This window comes from Sorex fumeus, unplaced genomic scaffold, assembly GCF_029834395.1.
Source record: "Sorex fumeus unplaced genomic scaffold, SorFum_2.1 ptg000063l, whole genome shotgun sequence".
Taxonomy (NCBI): Eukaryota; Metazoa; Chordata; class Mammalia; order Eulipotyphla; family Soricidae; genus Sorex; species Sorex fumeus.
In genome coordinates, this window is record NW_026606120.1 from 71,990,743 (window position 1) to 72,010,282 (window position 19,540).

At 46.2% G+C, this 19,540-nt stretch overlaps 1 protein-coding gene across 2 annotated transcripts in view; it reads left to right on the top strand.

Annotated features, from left to right (window-relative positions):
* Positions 1-9,514: 9,514 nt before the first annotated feature.
* Positions 9,515-19,540, top strand: part of CBX1 (chromobox 1) — a 28,873-nt gene continuing 18,847 nt past the window's right edge. For both annotated transcript variants that reach the window (XM_056126673.1, XM_056126674.1), the window contains exon 1: positions 9,515-9,753. The gene's annotated coding sequence lies outside the window, so the exon portion shown is untranslated. The remainder of the gene's footprint in view (positions 9,754-19,540) is intronic.

Consider the following 19,540-nt stretch of genomic DNA (forward strand, 5'->3'; position numbering starts at 1 on the left):
ATAAGGCAAGGCAAGTGCCTTAACCACCTGTATATCTTTCCAGATCCTTAATAACTTATTTCGTTTATTTATCTTTTCCTTTTTGGGGCCCCAGCTATGTTCAGGACTTACTCCTGTCTCTGTTCTCAATGATCATTCACATGGGTGCTCAGGGGACCATATGTGGTGCCAGGGATCTGAATTCTGCTGCTTTCAAGGGACACGCTTTACCCCTGTACTAACTCTCTGGCTCTTTCAGGAGGGTTGGGGGAGTGGGGGGGCACACCAGGACATGCCCAGAGCTTACTCTTGGCTCTGAGCTCAAGGATCACTCATGGCGAGATTCAGGGGATCATCTGGGGTGATAGGGATACAACCCTAATTGCCTGCTTGCAAGGCAAGTGCCCTAACTGCTGTACTATGGCTCTGAAATCCTCTGGGCCAATGTTATAGGGGATGGAGAGACAGTTCAACTAATTGTAGCACATGCTTTGCATACACTAGGCCAGGATTTGATTCCCTAACTTCATGGTCCCCAGAGAACTGCCAGGAAGATCCCTGAGTACTGAGTTGGGAATAGGCCCTTGAACACTGCTCAGTGTTGAATCAGGAGCCATTGGGTCAACCCTAGTGAGTAAAGATACCAGGAAGACACTGCTATCCCCTAAGGAATTTTACTCTATTTTACTCTATATGAAGGCATGCAAGGCAAGCCTCAACTCCTGTACTTTCTCCCTAACCAAACAACCCAACATAATTTCTGTTGATATAACTTTGCTCCTGCTTTCTTATACCTCTAATTTTTTTTTTTGTAGAACTGTCTGGTTCATGAATTTGTTGTTGTTGCTGCTGCTAGGCCACATCTAGCAATGCTTAAGGGTTATTTCTGGCTCTTCACTCTGGGATCACTTCTGGCAGGCTTAGGGGACCAAATGGGATGCTAGGGATTGAACTCAGGTTGGCTGCATGCAAGTCAAGTGCCCTATCCTCTGTACTATTACTCAGCTCCCAATTATATATTATTCACTTAAATACCAATAGTTATAATATCATAATATGATATCAAATAATATTGAATAGTTAACTATTCTGTGTCGAATAATTAGTGTTGATATGATTAATATTGGGTTGGAGTGGTAGCACAATGGGTAGGGCGTTTGCCTTGCATGCGGCCGACCCAGTCCACCCAGGTTCAATTTCTCCGCCCCTCTCCGAGAGCCCGGCAAGCTACTGAGAATATCTCACCAGCACGGCAAAGCCTGGCAAGCTACCTGTAACGTATACGATATGCCAAACACAATAACAAGTCTCACAATGGAGACTTTACTGGGCCCGCTTGAGCAAATCGATGAACAACGGGAGGTCAGTGCTACAGTGCTATGATTAATATTAATTGATCAATATAATTAGTTGTTTGGTGTTGAATAATAAATAATAGATTATTCAATCATTACTTATTGAAAAAAATCAACTGATTAGCTAAAATGTATTCACTTGATTTAGTTTGGTTTTGGTTTTGGATCATATCTGCAGTTCTGGATGCTACTCCCAAGACTGTTGTATGGGGGTTACTTCCCTCCAAGGGGGTGCTTGGGAGATCATAGGTGTAAGGGATCTATCCTAGCTTTCCAAATACAAAGCATGCCCTCCAGCCTTTTGAAATATCTTTGGGCCCTTATTTTTGTGTTGGGGGGGGGCACACCTAGTAATGCTCAGGATTTATTCCTAGCTCTGCACTCAGGGGACCATATGGGATGCTGGGTATAGAAATTGGGACAGCCTCGTACAAGGCAAGCAGCGAACAAGTGATAATTTCTTAAAATGGCAGTTCTGGGCTAAACAGAGAGCTTAATGGGCTATGCATATACCTTGCATGTTAGAGGCCTAGGTTTGACCCCCAGTACCACATGATTCCTTAAGCATTTCTGGGAGCAGATCCCTGCCCCCCTACCCCCAGCAACAAATCTGGTGTAGCCCCTGAACATTTCCTGTTGTTGGCCCTCCACCCTCAAAAAGAACCTGATTTTTTCTTGTATTGTGGAAAGTGAATACAAAGACTCATGTATGCTTAGCAAATACTCTACTGCTAAGCTACATCGTGAGTTCAGACACTTCCACACTTCTCTCCTACCCACCCAGTACTTCATGGTCACACCTGTCATTGCTGTAGAGGATAGATGGGGACCATGTAGTGAGTGCTAGAGATCAAAACTGAGTGTTCGCAAAGCGTGCAGTCCAATCTTTGAGATATCTCCCATCCCACATCAAGGATAGTAAAATACTATGGCTCTGGTCCATTTTATTTATGTGCCAGTCAAAACTACAATGATGACACTAGGGGCTGAAGAAATAGTTCAATGGGCTGAATGAGTGTATGCAGAGATCACTAGCAAGGTATCATATGCTATCCCAAGCACCATTGAAAACAATTCTCAGCACAGAACCGGAAGAAAATCCTAATCGCTTCCAGGTGTGACTCAAAAGTCGAACAAAGTTGGGGCCTGAGAGAGAGAGAGTACAATGGGTAAGATAAGCTTGCCTTGCATGCAGTCAACCTGGATTCAATCCCCAGAATCCCATATGGTCCCTCAGCACTGTTAGGAGGGATTTCTGAGTGCAGAATCAGGAGTAACCCCTGAACCAGGATGGCCCAAACTTCCCACCCCCCAAATCCTTCAAAGAATAAAGAAAAATATAAAACTAAAAGTGGGAGAGGGCAGAGAGACAGTATAGTGGGCAGTGTGCTTGCACATGGCCAACCTGGGTTCAATCCCTGGCATTGCATATGGAGCCCCCAACCCATCCACGAGTGATCCCAGAGCACAGAGCTAGGAGTAAGACCTGAGCACTGCCAGTGTGGCCCTAAAATAAAAAGACAGAGATAGCAAGTAGGACATTTGCCTTGCATGTGGCCAACCAAGTTTCCATCCCCAGCATCCCATATGTCCTTTGAGTTACTGTCAGGAGGGGATCCTGAATGCAAAGTGAGAAGTAACCCAGAGCATTGCCAGGTATTGCCCCCTCACCCAAAATAAGACAAATGAGCATTGCCCCCTCACCCAAAATAAGACAAATGAGAATGCTTGTTAACCTCAGTGAATAAATCTTTTTTTTTTCTTTTTGGGTCACACCCAGCGATGCACAAGGGTTACTCCTGGCTTTGCACTCAGGAATTACTCCTGGCAGTGCTCAGGGGACCATATGGGATGCTGGGAATCGAACCCAGGTCGACTGCGTGCAAGGCAAACACCCTACCCACTGTACTATCGTTCCAGCCCCATGAATAAATCTTTAATGATAGAATTTAGACAGTCATCATTGGGTCTGGAGCAATAGCACAGACAGAAGGGCGTTTGCCTTGCATGTAATTGGCCTGGGTTCGATCCTCAGCATGCCATATGGTCCCCAGAGCACCACCAGGAGTGTAGAGCCAGGAGTAACTCCTGAGCATTGCCAGGCGTGGTCCAAAAGCAAACAAAAGAATTTAGGTAGTAATCAAATGAAATAATCTTACACCCTATGAGGCTAGCTACTATTTAAAAAAAAAAAAGTCCCATGAGGAAGTGAAGAATTGGAACCCTTGTGCATTTACTTGGTGGGAATGACAAGCGGTGAGGTCTCTGTAGGGAAGTGAAGCTAAAAATTTAAAAATAAATTTACTGTGGGGAGTTGGAGAGTTAGTACAGACGGAAGGATGCTTGTCAAGCACGCAGCCAACCCAGATTTAATGCATGACATCTCATATAGTCCCTTGAGCACTGCCAGGAGTGATCTCTAAGCATAGATCCAGGAGTCAGCACTGAATACAGCTGGGTGTATTCTACCCACCCCCCCTAAAAAAAAATATCCCAGGGTCCAGAGAGATATTATAGCAAATAAGATGCTTGCCTTGCAGTCAACTTGGATTCTATCCTCAGCACCACATATGGGTTCCCCAAGCAACAACAGGAGTCATCCCTGAGCACAGAATCAAGAGTAAGCCTTGAACATCATTGGGTGTGACCCAAAAAACAAAAGATAACATAAGAATTACTGGGTCAAGGCCATAATTCAATGACTACAATACATACTTTGCATGCTGAATGGCCAGGTTTGATTCCTGTTGCCTCATGGACCATCACACACTACTAGGAGCAACCCCTGAACAATGAGCTGGAAGTAGCCCCTGAGCACTGCTGGGTGTGGCCAAGAAAATAGAATTGTCATATGATCCAGCAGTTCTGAACATATCACTGTCACTGTTCTCCTGTTGTTCATCGATTTGCTCGAGCGGGCACCAGTAACGTCTCCATTGTGAGACTTGTTACTGTTTTTGGCATATCAAATATGCCATGGGGAGCTTGCCAGGCTCTGCCATGCCTTGCAGGATACTCTTGATAGCTTGCTGGGCTCTCCGAAGGGAGGCAAAAGAAAATGAACACAACAGTGCAGGAAAAAGCAAGAGCACAGTGAAGAAGGCGTTTGCCTTGCACATGACCAACCTGGATTTGATCCCCAGCAATCCCATATGGTCCCCTGAGCACCAGCAGGAGTAACCCCTGAGCATTGCTGGATGCTACCCAAAAAGCCAAAAAAAAAAAAAAAAAAGAGAGAGAAGTTAAGGAGTTTGTCTTGCATAAGGCTGACCCCAGTTTGATTTCTGGTTCTCTGAGCACTGCCAGGAGTGATCCTTGAACATTGAGCCAGAAGAAAGCCCTGAGTACCACTGGAAATGGCCCCCAAATATCTCCTCAAACAAAACCCCCAAAGTTTTCTCCATACTGCGCCTCCTAGGTCATCTTCTTTAAGGTTCCTCTCTCCCACCTCTTCTCTGAGGATTAACAAGCAGCCCTGCCTGCACCCAGTGCCTGCCATTCCCTCTGCCCCAAAGACACTGGTGAGAAGGGAAAGGAAAAGATGAGTAAGAGTGCTCTCTCAAGTACTCACGGGTCATTTAGATAAGTCACCCAATGAATTTAGGGACAGAGGAATTGAACCCGGGTTGGCTGCATGTAAGGCAAAAGCACTAGCTGCTGTGCTATCACTCCAACCCAAAACATATACCCAAAAGAATTAAAAGCTGGAGCACATGCTTTGCATGCTGGAGCCTTGAGGTAAGTTCCCAGCAGCACAAATTCTCCTGAGCAACACAGGGAGTAATCCCCCACATCAAAAAAGTAAAAGTTTTTGAGGGAATAGAGAAATAGTTCAATGGTTGAGTTCATGCTTTCTTGTATGTTTGGGATTACACCATCAGTGTTCAGGGGCTACTCCCAGCTGTGCTAGGAGATCATTCCTGGTACTTCTGGGTGTATGTGTGTATGTGTGTGTGTGTGTGTGTGTGTGTGAGAGACCATGCTATACAGGGAATATAGAGTATGCGCTCAAGGCAGAAAAGAGAACAAAACAAGTTGAGTGCATGTATGCTTTTCATGCAGGAAGCCTAGGTTTGCTCCCTAATACTGCACGATTCCCTTAGCATCACTATAAGCAAGTCCCAAGCACAGACCCTGAATACTGAGAGTTGCCCTCCAAAAATCAAAGGGGAAAAGCTGAAAGTGGTGATCTATGACTCCTTAATTCAAGAATGGTGTAGAGCACCTAACCACTGACTTTGAAATGTGCACAGGAATGTCAGAATTTTCTAACAAACTAGATGCTTTGTTGGGCAACCAGATTTGCTAGGTCTGAAACTTGTCCTATCATGTGTAGTTTAAGAAATTGGCGCCTGGGGCTAGAGTGATAGTACAGAGGGTAGAGTGTTTGTCTTGCATGTGACTGATCTGGGTTCAATCCCGAGCATCCCATATGGTCCCCTGAATTCACCAGGAATGATTCCTGAGCACAGAGGAAGGAGTAAGCCCTGAGCACTGGTGGATCTGGCCCCAAAACAAAATAAACAAAACACACATACAGGTGCACAAGTATAATGTAAAGATGAAGGACAGGGGGATTCTCTTTAATTAATAACCAATTTAAAATACATTTTTTGGCTGGAGCAATAGTACAGATGATTTGAGTGCTTACCTTGCATGTGGTGACCCCCAGTTGGATCCCCAGAACCACGTATGGTTCCCCCACCATTACCACTGACCTTTCCAGGAGCACAGCTAGATGTGACCACAAAACAAAAAGGTTCTGGTCACTTACAAACTTTATGGGGCTGCAGCTGATACTAATCTTATCCTGGGTACCCCGTAAGATCCCCTCAGGAATGGAGTGGTCCCTGAATGCAGAGCCAGGAATAAGCCCTGAGCTGAGCACTACTTGGTATAATCCAAAATAAAACAACAACAACAAAATTAGAAATTGATGTGGGACCAGAGAGATAGTAGAGCAATTAAGGTGGTTGTCTTGCATGCAACTGACCTAGGTTTGATCCTTGGTATTACATATGGTCCCTCAAGCATGGCCAGGAGAAATCCCTGAGTGCAGTCAGGAATAAGCCCTGAGTACAGGCAGTATGACTCCCCCAGGCCCACTCCTCCACCACCAAAAAAAAAAAAAATCCCAGTTCTTAGATCAGTGTTTCTCAACATTTTTCTGTCTGTGGTCCCCTTCCGACCTTATTTCTTTCCTGTGACCCTCCTATCCTGCTGGCTGCACTCTCATCTTATGGCTTGATCCCTATTCATGTTATTTTCACTAAAGGCCCTCTACGAATATTTTGGGTGCCCACAGGTCCCTGATGCCTTAGACATTATAATGATAATTTTCATATAATTAGGATAATATGAAAGAAGAATTGATTATCAGAACAGAACTCTGCCCCATGCTTATACAGGGGAGCCAGTGGTCAAGGAGATAAATGCATTTGCATGGGGAAGCCAAATTGAATTTCATATGAGAAATTAGGGGTGGCAGCATTTTATGCAGGCATGAATTTGACTTGGAGTTAGAAAAAAATCCATAGGCCAGAATGCATGCTTTTTGCACTCCAGAAGCCCAGGATGAATCCTCAATACTGCATGTCCCCCAAGTACTCCCAAGAAGGACCCCCAAAGCACTCTGGTGAACTGTGTGGTGTTGGACCATTCTGTGCCTGAAGCTCACTCATTAACAGTATTGTAAATCACTGTGCCTAAAATTTAAAGAATTATTATTATTGTTTGTTTCGAGTCACACCATGCTCAGGGGCTACTCCTGTTGCCCTGAGATAATCCGGGATAGTTTCCTTGTAGTCCGGCAGTGCTAGAGGACCAAAGGGTGACAGGGAGCAAATCTAGGGCTTCTGTATACAAGGTATGCACTCCAGCCCCTTGAGCTATCCTATCTTCCATATCCCATTGTCTTAAATGGTCTATGTCAGTCAGTACCTTTAATGATAGACCACCTAATATTCATGAACACCCCAACCCAGCTGCCCAAAATAAATAGGCAAAAGTCATGCTTGTTATTAAAAACTCTCTTAACTATCCTGCTTTCAACTATTCTGAAATCCATTCAGATGGAAATTCAGTCTCTTAGCCTAACATTCATTATTTAAGGTCTTTCTTTTCTTATACTCCCTCCAAGTGGGCAGAAACCTTGTTTTGCATTGTTCGCCACTTTATCCCCAAGGCCACTATTGTTCTAACAAAGAGTAATCAAGCAATGTTTGTTTGTTTGTTGGGGTTTAAGTGGGAGCTTTTTGGGTCACACCTGACAATGCTTAGGGCTAATTCTTAGTTCTGCACTCAGGAATTACTCCTGGCTGTGCTCGGGGGACCATATAGGATGCCAGGAATGGAACCCCCATCCGCCATGTGCAAGGCAAATGCTCTGGCTATTGTACTACCCCTCTGGCATGTGTGTTTTATTTATTTTTATTTATTTTTTTAAAACTATCATATTGTATGTGTTTTATTTTTAATTTGATCTATTTTTTTAGTGTCCTCCCCCACCCTGCCCCCAAGTTAAAAATAATTTTTAAACTGATACTGGGCTGGAGCGATAGCACAGCGGGTAGGGCGTTTGCCTTACAAGCGGCCAACATGGCCGACCCGAGTTCGATTCCTCCGCCCCTCTCGGAGAGCCCGGCAAGCTACCGAGAGTATTCGATATGCCAGACACAGTAACAACAAACTGATACCAGTCTTGAATATTCCAGAAGACAAAACCATTTTCATATAAAGTTCAATTTAACATATTTTGTGAACTTAATTTGACCTAAGTAATTTTTGTTTATCCTCTGGAAATCAAAAATAAAAGGTAAATTGTTCCCCATGCTTGGTAGGAGGTAAACTCTGACCAATTCTCTATCCTTTAAGAAAATTTCAGGGGCCGAACAGTTGGAAAGTGGTTAGGCACTAACTTGCCTTGCATGTGCTGGACCAGGTTCATCTGCAGCACCACATACGGTCTCCTGAGCACAGACCACTGGGTAGCCCCTGAGCACTGCAGGGTGTGGCCCCAAAATGTTCACGAAAAAAAGAAAAATCTAAATTAAAAACCAATCACTGAAGGAAAAATGAGAGAAGTCACCAGACTCCTGAACCTTATTCCATGTTTTGGTTTGAGTACTCCAGGCTTGCAAACATTTTGGCTCATACAAACTTTGTTTTGCCACCACATTCAGCAGTGCTCAGGGGCTGTTAGTGGCTCGATGCTCAGGATGCCATCAAGAGATGCTCAGGAGACTGAGGAGCCAGGGATTGAAGTCAGACATCCTGCATGTGAAACATGCACATCATCCTGAACCCCACAATAAAATCGTCTTGGGAGGGGGCTTCAGCCACACCTTGTTATATGCTCAGGAACTACTCCTGCCTCTGGTGGTGCTTAGGGACCCTTATAATGTGCCTGATCCAACAGGGGCCAGACCCGTGGAAGGCAGAGCCTCACTCCTCTACCATTTTACAACCCCATAAATGATTACTAATTATTACTTAAGTGGTTCACTGGGTTTTTGTTTGTTTGTTTGGGGTCCACATCCAGCGGTGCTCAGGGCTTAGGGCAGGCTCTTGTGCTCTGGAGTCACTCCTGACAGTGCTGTAGTGGTACCTACGAGCAAACTGTTCTTCTATATGCAAAGCAAGCTCCTAACCGCTGTACTGTTTCTCCCGGCCCAGTCATTAGTACTCAGTTTCTCAATCTTTGACAAGGGGGAATTCAGTGTATTAAGATGACACCTATCAGATGCACCTAACCTCATAGAGGTCAGGAAATGCCTCAAAAGGGAAGTAAACCCACAGAGGATGCGGCAAAGGAGGCTTGCAGAGATGAGAAACTTGATAAAGCTCTGGTGAATTTGTTAAAATTCAAAAACCGTCGTGGGAGTGAATTAGGAAACTGCCCAGAACTAGTTGGCCTTCCAAACGAAGCATCTAGGGCTGGGCTTTTAAAACAAAACAGAACAAAAACCAAAAAAAAAAAAAAAAAAAACCGGTTTGTTCTAATTTTCTCATCTGTGACGTTCTAACCCAGAGCCCTTCAGCGTCCGCAGTTTAAAACCAAGAAACTCCAGGAAACCTTCACGGCACTTGCAAATTGCGCGTAGCGGCGTAAGAGGCGCGCAGCACTCCGGGCCTCGTAGTCTCGGGCCGCGTCCAAGTCCCAGAGTGCCGTGCGGCGGGTCGCGGCGCCTGCGCGATGCGGGCGGCGGGCAGCGCAGAGTGCGAGGCTCTTTTGTTCAGCTGAGGGGAGGGCCGTTGTGCGGGGCCTGCGGTACGCCGCTTCAGTGAGGGGCTCGACCGCGGTCACCCGGCTTGTTGCTTTTCAGGGCGCCACTCCCCTCCCCCCCTACACGGCTGGCCGGACGCGACGCGCGAGGAGCGCGGCACCGATTCTCTCTGGACTCTCGGGCGCTGCTTGGAGGTAAGAGCCCGCCAGAGGTGGGACGCGGCGGGGGGAGGCGTCCGGCGGCGGCGGCGGCGGCGGCGCGGGAATCCCCGCCTGGAGGGGCCGCGCGTCGGGCGGTGGAGGTGGGGAGGGGGGGGTGACCCGGGAGTGCGTCCGGATCCCCGCGCGCTCGGCCGCGCCTGGCTTTCGGCTGGAGGAGGGTTGGCGGCTGCCCGCCTGGATGGAGAGGGCGGGGCGGGAGGTTGAGGCGAGCCGGGGGTGGGGGGGGTGGGGGCCGGGCCGGGCATTGGCGGGCTCGGCGCCTCGGGGCTCGAGCCCGGGCAGACAATGCTGCCCGCGGCCCGGGAGGGGGGGGGGACGGGGGAGGGGGGCGGCTGCGGGGCGGCCGCGGGGAGTTTGCAGCGGCGTGTGGAGGGCTGACGCCTGCCGAGGGAGGTGTAACCTGAGAATTTGGGGGCCGGCCCCGGCGCTCGCCGAGCTCGAGAAGTAACTTCTGGGAAGTGGTGCGCGGGGGCTGGGCGGCCCGAGGTGCGCTCGCGGGGACTGGGGAGCGTCGGACGGGAGAGTAAGTGGCGCTCCCCGACCCCCCACACACGCACACAAGCACACACACACATCCCGGGACGGCCGCCGCGCGGTGACGGGCGGAGGGATCGCGGCCGCCCGGGCTTCCAGTCCGCCTTGGACAACTGGAAAAAAGAACGCGCGGAGGAGACGAGAACAAGTAGGCCATCCGGCCGCTTGCGCTCGGGGACGCCTTGGGCGGGGGTGGAGAGGCCCCGGAGCAACAGCGCCGGCTGGATTCGAAATTGACAGCCCCCGTAAGTTGTCGTTCGTCGGGACGGTGGTGGGGCACGAGGGCAGGGAAGTGTCCACCGGTGTCTGGAGAAATGTCCATCAACGTCTTAAGTAGCACGCTGATTCAAGGAATGGCGTGAGCCTCAGCTAGGGATTGTGAGTGGTCGGGAGTTTGGAGGCCCAGAGGGAAAGTTTGGAAGATACAACCCCCCCCCCCCCCACACACACACACACACCCTCGGGCGCTAAGATTTGCTTAAGCCGGCTTTTGTGGGAAAATTTAAATTTAAAATGATCGATTATTTGAGCCCTTTTTCTAGGCTGCCGGTGAGCTTTTTCTTGTTACTCTTAGCACTGGGAAGAGTCTCCAAGAACCCCAGTCAGTGCTGGAGAAAGCTCAACATACTTAGTGCCAGGAGGCCTGGGTTCAACACCTCTGCAACACCTAGGGTGTGACACACACACACACCTGCCCCCCTAGAACTAAGTCCACAGTTTGAAAGTGTTTTTTGTTTTTTTTTTTTTTCCAAAGCGGCCCGGGGGTGGGGTGGTTTAAGCTGCATCCTGACATCGAATAGGACTTAACCCCAGCACTGTGTCCCCAGCCCAGGAATAGGTGTGTTTTATTTTGGGGGAGGGGGGTCAACACCCTGCAGTGCTCAGGGGTCTGCACTCAGGAGTCATGCCTGGCAGTGCTCCAGGAACCATATGGGATGCCGGTGATCAGGTCGGATTGGTCTTCCGCAGGCCCCACCCCTTGTATTATCGCTCTGGGCCCCAAGAAACAGTTTTGAAAGGTATGAAGCTTTAGGGCAATTCATGATCTGTCATTTTCAGTTTCCACTGTGTGCCATTTTCTTCATTGGCTGCTATAGCCTAAATTGTTCTCAATTATAAATAGTATGTAGTCTGATGTTTTTAGTTTTTTGGGGGTCACACTCAGTAGGGTTCATGACTTACTGCTGCCTCTACACTTCTGGCAGAATGTAGGGGAAAGGGGATGTTGGAGATTGAACTCTGATTGGCTGCATGTAAGGCAAGCTCTCTGTCCACTGTACTATCTAACATATCTAAATTTTTTTTATTTTGCTTTTTTTGGGTCACACCCGGCGATGCACAGGGGTTACTCCTGGCTCTGCACTCAGGAGTTACTCCTGGCGGTGCTCAGGGGACCATATGGGATGCTGGGAATCGAACCCGGGTCGGCTGCGTGCAAGGCAAACACCCTACCTGCTGTGCTATCGCTCTGGCCCCCTAAATTTTTTTTTAATTTTTTACTTGGTTTTTGGCCCACCCCTTCAGCAGTGCTGATGACTTACTCTATGATGTCTGCTCTGTGCTCAAGGATCACTCTGCAGTGTTTACCTATATTGGTGCTGTGATTTGATGCATGGGCATCAAATGCGTCAAATATATAGCATCATAACTACTTTACTATCTCTGTGGCCTAATCTGGTGTATTTATGAAAATTAGGGGAGGACCAAGTAAGGGTATCCTTACTTCTTTGTGGAGGAGGGACAGCTGAATCCACCCAGAGGTTCTCAGGGTTTATTTCTGACTGTGCATCAGGAATCACTTCCTGGTAGTACTCAGGGGACCATGTGTGTTGGAGATCGAACCTGGGTTGGCCATGTGCAAGCAAGTGCCTCAACCCCTGTACCATTTCTCCAGCTCCAGAATCTCTGTTCATATAATATCTGATAACATAACAAGTTGTTGTTAAAAAAGAAAAAAAAAGCACCTTACCTCCTATACTGTCACTCTGGCCCCCATGAAAGTTTGCTTGATGGATTTTCATTTGGTAGGTTTTCATTTGGTATTTTTCTAAAGAGTTTAGTTTCTGGAATAAAAATGTCTACTGTGGAGATGACTTAAAGCTTTGCATATGGAAGCCCTTGTTTAATCCTTGGCACCACATGGATTCCCTGAAATGACCCCGGAACACCACAAGGTGTGACCCTCCTCCTCAAAAATGGGCTTATGGGCTCAAGTATGATGAGGCCATACTTCTTGTTCATCCAAATCTCTGGCACACAGTAGGCTATTCATACTATTGATTGAATAAGGCTTTGAGATCCTTTCTCAGAATTCCATGTTAGTCAAAGGATGAATTAGTGTGCATTTATATAATCATTTGTCTTCAGTCTTTGACACTTGGCTGAGTAAGACTGTTGAACTTGGCATACTCACCTCAGTTTTAAATATATATCCCCTGGTAGTAAATACAGAAGAAGTATTAGGTTTTGCAGGTAACAAGTTTAGATACCTACAGAATAAACTAGCAATTCCAGGTTCCTGGTTTCAATAGAAAACCACATAGTTTGAACATTTTCTGTTTTTGGTGTGTGTGTGTGTGTGTGTGTGTGTGTGTGTGTGTGTGTGGTGGGGTAGGGTGGGGAGAACTGTGAGAAAGTATTACTTTGAGCTGACACAGTGGCATTCAGGGGTTGTACTCAATTCTTTGAGGTTGCTTGCTCCTGGCAATATTCAGGGGACCATATAGCACTGAGATTCAAACCCTGGCCTCTAGCATACAAAAAATGCACACAGCCTCTTGAGCTAGCTCTCTGACCCTGAATATTTCCTGGTTTGCTTGTTTGTTTTGGGGGTTGAGATGGGAAGTTGGGCCACATTCAGGATTGCTCAGTGCTTACTCCTGGATCTGTGCTCAGTAGTAACTTCTGGTAGTACTCTGGGGACCAGGTATGGTGCAAGGGATTCAGACCAGGGGTGGCCACATGCAGGGCAAGTGCCTTATCTCCCATACTATCTTTCCAGGCTCCTATTTTCAGTTTATTTGGGGGTAGATCTCCCAAGTGGTCTCCCAATGGAACCCTCTTGGTAATCTTGGTTCATTTGATTATTCAGTGTGAAGACTTGAAGATGCTCAGGCCCTGCTCTACCAGGGCCTGAGCATTTGGGGGACCCCTCTGGTTCTCAGGGACCACTCATACTGCATCAGTTGTGTTGTGAAGATAATATGGTGTCGGGAAAAGAACTGAGCCTCTTGAGCTAGCTCTCTGACCCTGAATATTTCCTGGTTTGCTTGTTTGTTTTGGGGGTTGAGATGGGAAGTTGGGCCACATTCAGGATTGCTCAGTGCTTACTCCTGGACCCTTACTCCTAAGACCCTGCAAAGCATGGGTCTTAATCCCGTACTGTCTTCGGCCCATATTTTCCTGTTTTTAAGTGTCTTGAAGACTCTTTGTCCGTTGCATAATTAAAGAAGTTATTTCCCTGAGGAGTATGGGGGTTAAGGTGCATGCTTGGCATGCAGTTAACCCCTTATTAGATCCCTCGCACCTCATATGGTCCCCCAAGCACCACCGAGAGACCCCTGAGCTCTGGCAGGTGTCGCCAAAAGCAAAAAGAAAACAGAAGAGTTATTTCCCTATAGTGGTATCTAATGAAAATTGAATAGGTTTTTCTAAGGTTAATAAAAGAAATTAATCAAATGAACAAGATGCCTATCTTATCAGTATTTGAATTGACTGACATGTGAAATCTTTCCTGCCTTTAGCTTTTATAATTTGCTCAACCAAGTCCTGCTCTATAAGTGAAGTAGTGCCTTTTTATTAATAAATAATACACTGAGAGCTTAAAAAGGAATACTATTTGCCAGATGTGAACGTTTTTCATCTCTGCTCAGTTTTGGTTTGGGACTGTAATGATATAAGACTCTGGTCCTGCCTTTTATTTTTTTGGTCCTACCCAGTGCTGGAGCTATAGCACAGCGGGTAGGGCGTTTGCCTTGCATGCGGCCAGCCAGGGTTCAATTCTTCCGGATTCTGTTCCGCCATCCCTATTGGAGAGCCTGGCAAGCTACCAAGGGTATCCTGCCTGCACAGCAAAGCCTGGCAAGCTACCCGTGACTTATTCACTGTGTCAAAATCAGTAACAATAAGTCTCACAATGGAGATATTACTGGTGCCCGCTTGAGAAAATCGATGAACAATGGGAGGACAGTGCTACAGTGCTACCTAGTGCTGGTGCTCCAGGGACTTCTTCCAGTTCTCTAGTGGAGAAGTCATGCTTAGTGGTCTCAGTTAACCATGGGATGCCAGGGATCTAACCCGGACCTTCTTGCCTGCAAAGCCTGCACTCAGCCTGTTGACTAATCTCTGTGGCCTCTGGTTTCTGCTTTTAATTCCAATTTATTTATAATTGGTCTAGTTTTCTATAATTTTATTTCATCTCAAATTAAGATTTGCTTTAGTTAACACTATTCTGCTAAGTTTTACAGATCCTTGTAATCTCTCAGCCTAAAGATTTACCTCTATTTTTATCCACATATGCTTATTAAAATACACATCTTCATATCAGAAAGGGGAATCGCCAAATTTCTGGACATGTCTGAGATAAAATTAAATTTTGAGGTGTTTTTTTTTTTTTTTGCTTTTTGGGTCACGCCTGGCGATGCACAGGGGTTCCTTCTGGCTCATGCACTCAGGAGTCACTCTTGGCAGTGTTCAGGGGACCATATGGGATGCTGGGAATCGAACCTGGGTCTGCAGCATGCAAGGCAAACGCCTTACCCGCTGTGCTATTGCTCTAGCCCCGGGTATTTTGTTTTTAATTGTGCCACAACCAGAGGTGTTCAGGGCTTAATCCTGGCTCTGCTCTCAGAGCAGAGGTCTGATCAGAGCTCATTTCCTCTGATGACTCCTGTCAGGGCTCAGGATGGTGGTGCTGGGGATCAAACCTGAGTTGGTCACCTTCAAGGCAAGCACCCTGTTCTATACTATCGCTCCAGCCCCAGTAAAACTTAATTTTTATTTACATACCAGTATTCTAATACTAGGTTATTTAGAATTCCTGGGCAAGGATTAAACTCTTGGGGCTAGAGGAACAGTGTAGTGAATAGTGCCTGTCTTGACAGGTGTATGGTCATGAGTTCAAGTTCCATATTCCACAAACACTAAGCATGATTCAGCATCTCTGCTGGCTAAACCTGGCTGTTCTGCTGTCTGAAACCTGGCGCCACAAGTGATTTTCAGCTGCACTGCAGCCAGGTTTGTGTAAAACACCACAAAAATGTCCACCTCGTGAACCCTCAAGTTAAAAATATGTGAGTTGGACTAGAGAAAAAGCTCCTAGTGGGTGAAGTACATACTTTGCATGCAGGAGTCCTGGGTTTGATCCCTGTATACCATGGCTAAGAAACACAACCTCTGGTAAACAGATAAGCTCTACAGAGCCCACAGCAGGCACCCACACCTCATGTGAAACCCCTGGTGACTACTGCAGCTAGCTGTGCGACAGGGACCCACACCCAGCAATGCTCAGGGATTACTCCTGGCTCTTCACTCAGGAATTACTTTTGGCAGAGTACCATATAGGATAGAGGGATTGAACTGAAATCGGCATATGCGAAGCAAACATCCAACCCACTATACTTTTGTGCTAGCTCCTGGAGTCAAAACTTCTAAAAGAAAAAAAAAAGGAAACTCCTGGTGCCCCAGCATGTGACATAAAATTCCTATTGTCTGCTTAGTAAAGTTTTCCATCTGGAAATCTTCACAAGTAGCCACAGCTAGCAATTGAAAGCAGTTCGGAAAGATGAGTCAGGATGCCATCACCTGCCTTTTGACTGGTATGTAGTTGTTGATGCTCTGCAAAGGTACTTCATTCTTATTTTTCATTTAGGATTTGCAGATCAGATTAATCTTGATGGTGATCATTCCCTATAAAGCTGATAGCTTTGTACTATTATTTCCCAACTGCGTCATTAATTTCTCTCCTTTTCTTGCTTGTTTCTTTTGATTTTAGGCCACACCTGGCAACACTCAAGGGTTACTCCTGGCTCTGCACTCAGGAATCACTCCTGGTGAAATCAGGGCACCATAAGGGATTCTGGGGATTGAATCCAGGTCGGCCACATGGCGGGGCAAGAGCCTTAGCGCCATACCCACTGTACTATCTTTCCTAGCCTCTTTCTTTATTATTATTATTATTATTGTGGAATGGGATTCTTCAGTGCCAGGAGGGCCCCAGGATTATATCCGGTGATGCTTTGATAGCTGGGCCAGAAGGTTCAATGTGCTGCTCTGCTTGGGTCCTGCAGTACTGGGACCACTCTAGCAGTGCTGGGGAATTCAACAATATCTTGTGCATGCGACTCATTTACCCTGATCCCTGTGATATTTCTCCAGTCCTTAGCCTTTTTTTTTTGGGGGGGGGGGCACACCCAGCAGTGCTCAGGACTGACTGCAGGTTCTGCAGTTGGATCCATCTGCATACAATCTGCTGGGCACTCATGGTGCTCAGGGGACTATATGGTGTGCTGGGGATCGAATCAGGGTTGACCATAAGCCAGGCAGGCGCTCTTCCCACTGTACTATTGCTCTGGTCCAAAGGAAGGGTAGTATTTAAACTACTGATTTTGGGCTGGGGCACACATCTTAGATGAACAGAGCCAAGAATAGAGGAAATGCAGGATGTTTTAAGATAATTTTATGGTTTTTGACAGGAATAGGGTGAGTTGTTATGTTTTTCTGTTTTGTTTCTTTGGTTTTGGAGTCACACCCAGTTGTGCTCAGGTCTTACTCCTGGCTTTACTCTCAGGAATCAGTGCTGGCAGATTTAGGGGACCCTAGGGGGTACCAGAGATCAAACCCAGGTTGGCTGCATGAAAGGCAGATACCCTACCTGCTATACTGTCACTCTGGCCCCTAACATAAGGAGTTGGTTTTGTGAGGGAGGAAGGAGCAGGATATGTTTGGAAACAAAAATGTATTAGGAATTACCGTTTAACTTTTATTTTAAAGTGGAGGGGACATTGTAGAAAAAATTTCAGCAGATACCTCTTGACTACTATCCAGTTTCCTCCCACCCATACTGGTTTACAACAAACGTATATTATGTGCACCTTAATGCCTGTGTTTGTGACAGTGCCAAATTGCCCTCTTCCAATCTTTTCAAATGCAAATAAAACCTGGTTTCAATCTCTGCTTTTCAAAACCTTTCCTAATCACCCTAGCCATTTATCCTCCAAATTCCTATAGTGCTTCTGTGGCTACTTACTAGTGCTTATATTTCTTTTGCTTATTATACATTCTTTTCTCATATTGAAATAAACTTAACTTTTGTTGCTTGCCTTATTGTATGTTTTTGTCTTTCTGTCCTAATCCTGGGTCTTAATATTGGGAAAACTTGGAAATTTTTCTTTACTTAAATTAAGTGAAATGGGCTCAGTGGAGTTGTAAGGATTAAACCAAGTGTTTTTATGTCCATTATGGGTTGTATTCAGTAAATGTTAGTTATTTTTTATTATTTATTATGTACCCTTAAAGGATTCTCCAAAGCCTGCTCTTGTTTGCATCTCCTGCCAGGGTACCTGGATGTGCTTTTTAACCAGGTTACACTGGCTATCAGATATTCTGCCCAATCTCTTAGAAATATTTGATTTTTTTATTTTTTGGGTCCCACCCAGCGATGCACATTGTTTACCCTGGCTCTGCGCTCAGGAATTACCCCTGGCGGAGCGCAAGCGACCATATGGAATGCTGGGAATCGAACCTGGGTCGGCCGTGTGCAAGGCAAATGCCCTACCCGCTGTGCTATTGCTCCAGCCCCATGGTTGGGCTTTGAACCAACTATTTCCTAAACTTATTTGTCTTGATTTTTGCCAAGTTGTCCTGTTGTTCCAATCTCCCTTTAAATATTAATTTAAAGATATTTTCTTTATAGTAGTTTTTAACTGCTAAGCTACTTATATGACCATTTTTGGGAGGAGTATGGGAAATTGGGTTGAGGGGATTATATACCTCTCGGTGCTCAAATGCTGTTTCTGGGTCTGTGCTTGGGGGCTGCTGGTATTCGGGTGAAACCCAGGTCTTCTGCATGCAAGGTGTATGTTCCAATCCCTTGAACAGATATGTTCCAGAGGACCCTTTCATTAGGTTCTTAATATACTTGAAAAGCCTAAGCTCAGCCTGTTGACTTGCTCCTCTAACCCTCAACATATTTTTCTATATTTTATGAATTTGAAATATCTAATTATATTTCTAATATCTTATAAGAGTTGATTTGTAAGCTGAAGAGGTAGTACAGAAGGTAAGGAGCTTGTCTGGCATTTGTCTGTGGCATGATCAGCACCACCCTCACTTCCAGAGTGATTGTGCCAGCTATATGTTGTATGTAAGTTCACTTGAGGATGTAGTTTCTGCCAATAATCTTATGGCATTGGCTTTTATTTGGTAAGGGAGGAGCTTGGGTCACACCTGTTCACTGCTTTTAGGTGCTTGGAGGTACTTCTGTGGTGTAAGCAATTCAATCGAGGCTCCTGTATGCAAAGCATACGCTCTTGATCTTTGAGCCATCTGCCTGGGCCTGGGGGGGGGAAGAATGGAGAACTTTCTGGAATAATGTCAGATTGTATTGAAAGGTGCATTTCACATATGTGTGTATTTATATGTAGAAGAACAAAAATAGATTTTAGCTATAGAAATTGGTTTTGGGCTACACCTGCAGTGTTCAGTGCTTATTCTTTGGGGGACTATATGTGGTACCAGGAATCAGATTGGGACTGGCCATGTGCAAGGCAAGCAAGCACCTTGCTCCCAATACTGTCTCTCCAGCCCAGAAAAATGTTGCTATTTTGTTATTTAGGGAGGCTACACCCCACTGTGCTCAGGGCTTACTCCTGGCTCTGTGTTCAGGTATCACTTCTGGCAGGGATTGGGAGACCGTAGGGGTGCCAAGAATTGAACCTGGATTGGCTATGTACATTGCCCTACCTGCTGTTCTATTGCTCCATCCCCAGCAAAATGCTAATTTTAAGAAACCAAAACTTGAGGAGCTGGTGCATTAATACAGCAATAGAGTGCCATGCACATGCCGACCCGGCATCCCATTTGGTCCTCGGCATCCTATATGGCCCCCCCATGCGCAGGCGAGTAATTCCTAAGTGCAGAGTCAGGAGTAGTAACCCTTGAGTTTTGCCAGGTGTGGCCTCAAAACAAAAAAACCCAAAACTTGGGCCTTGCACATGGATGAATCAGG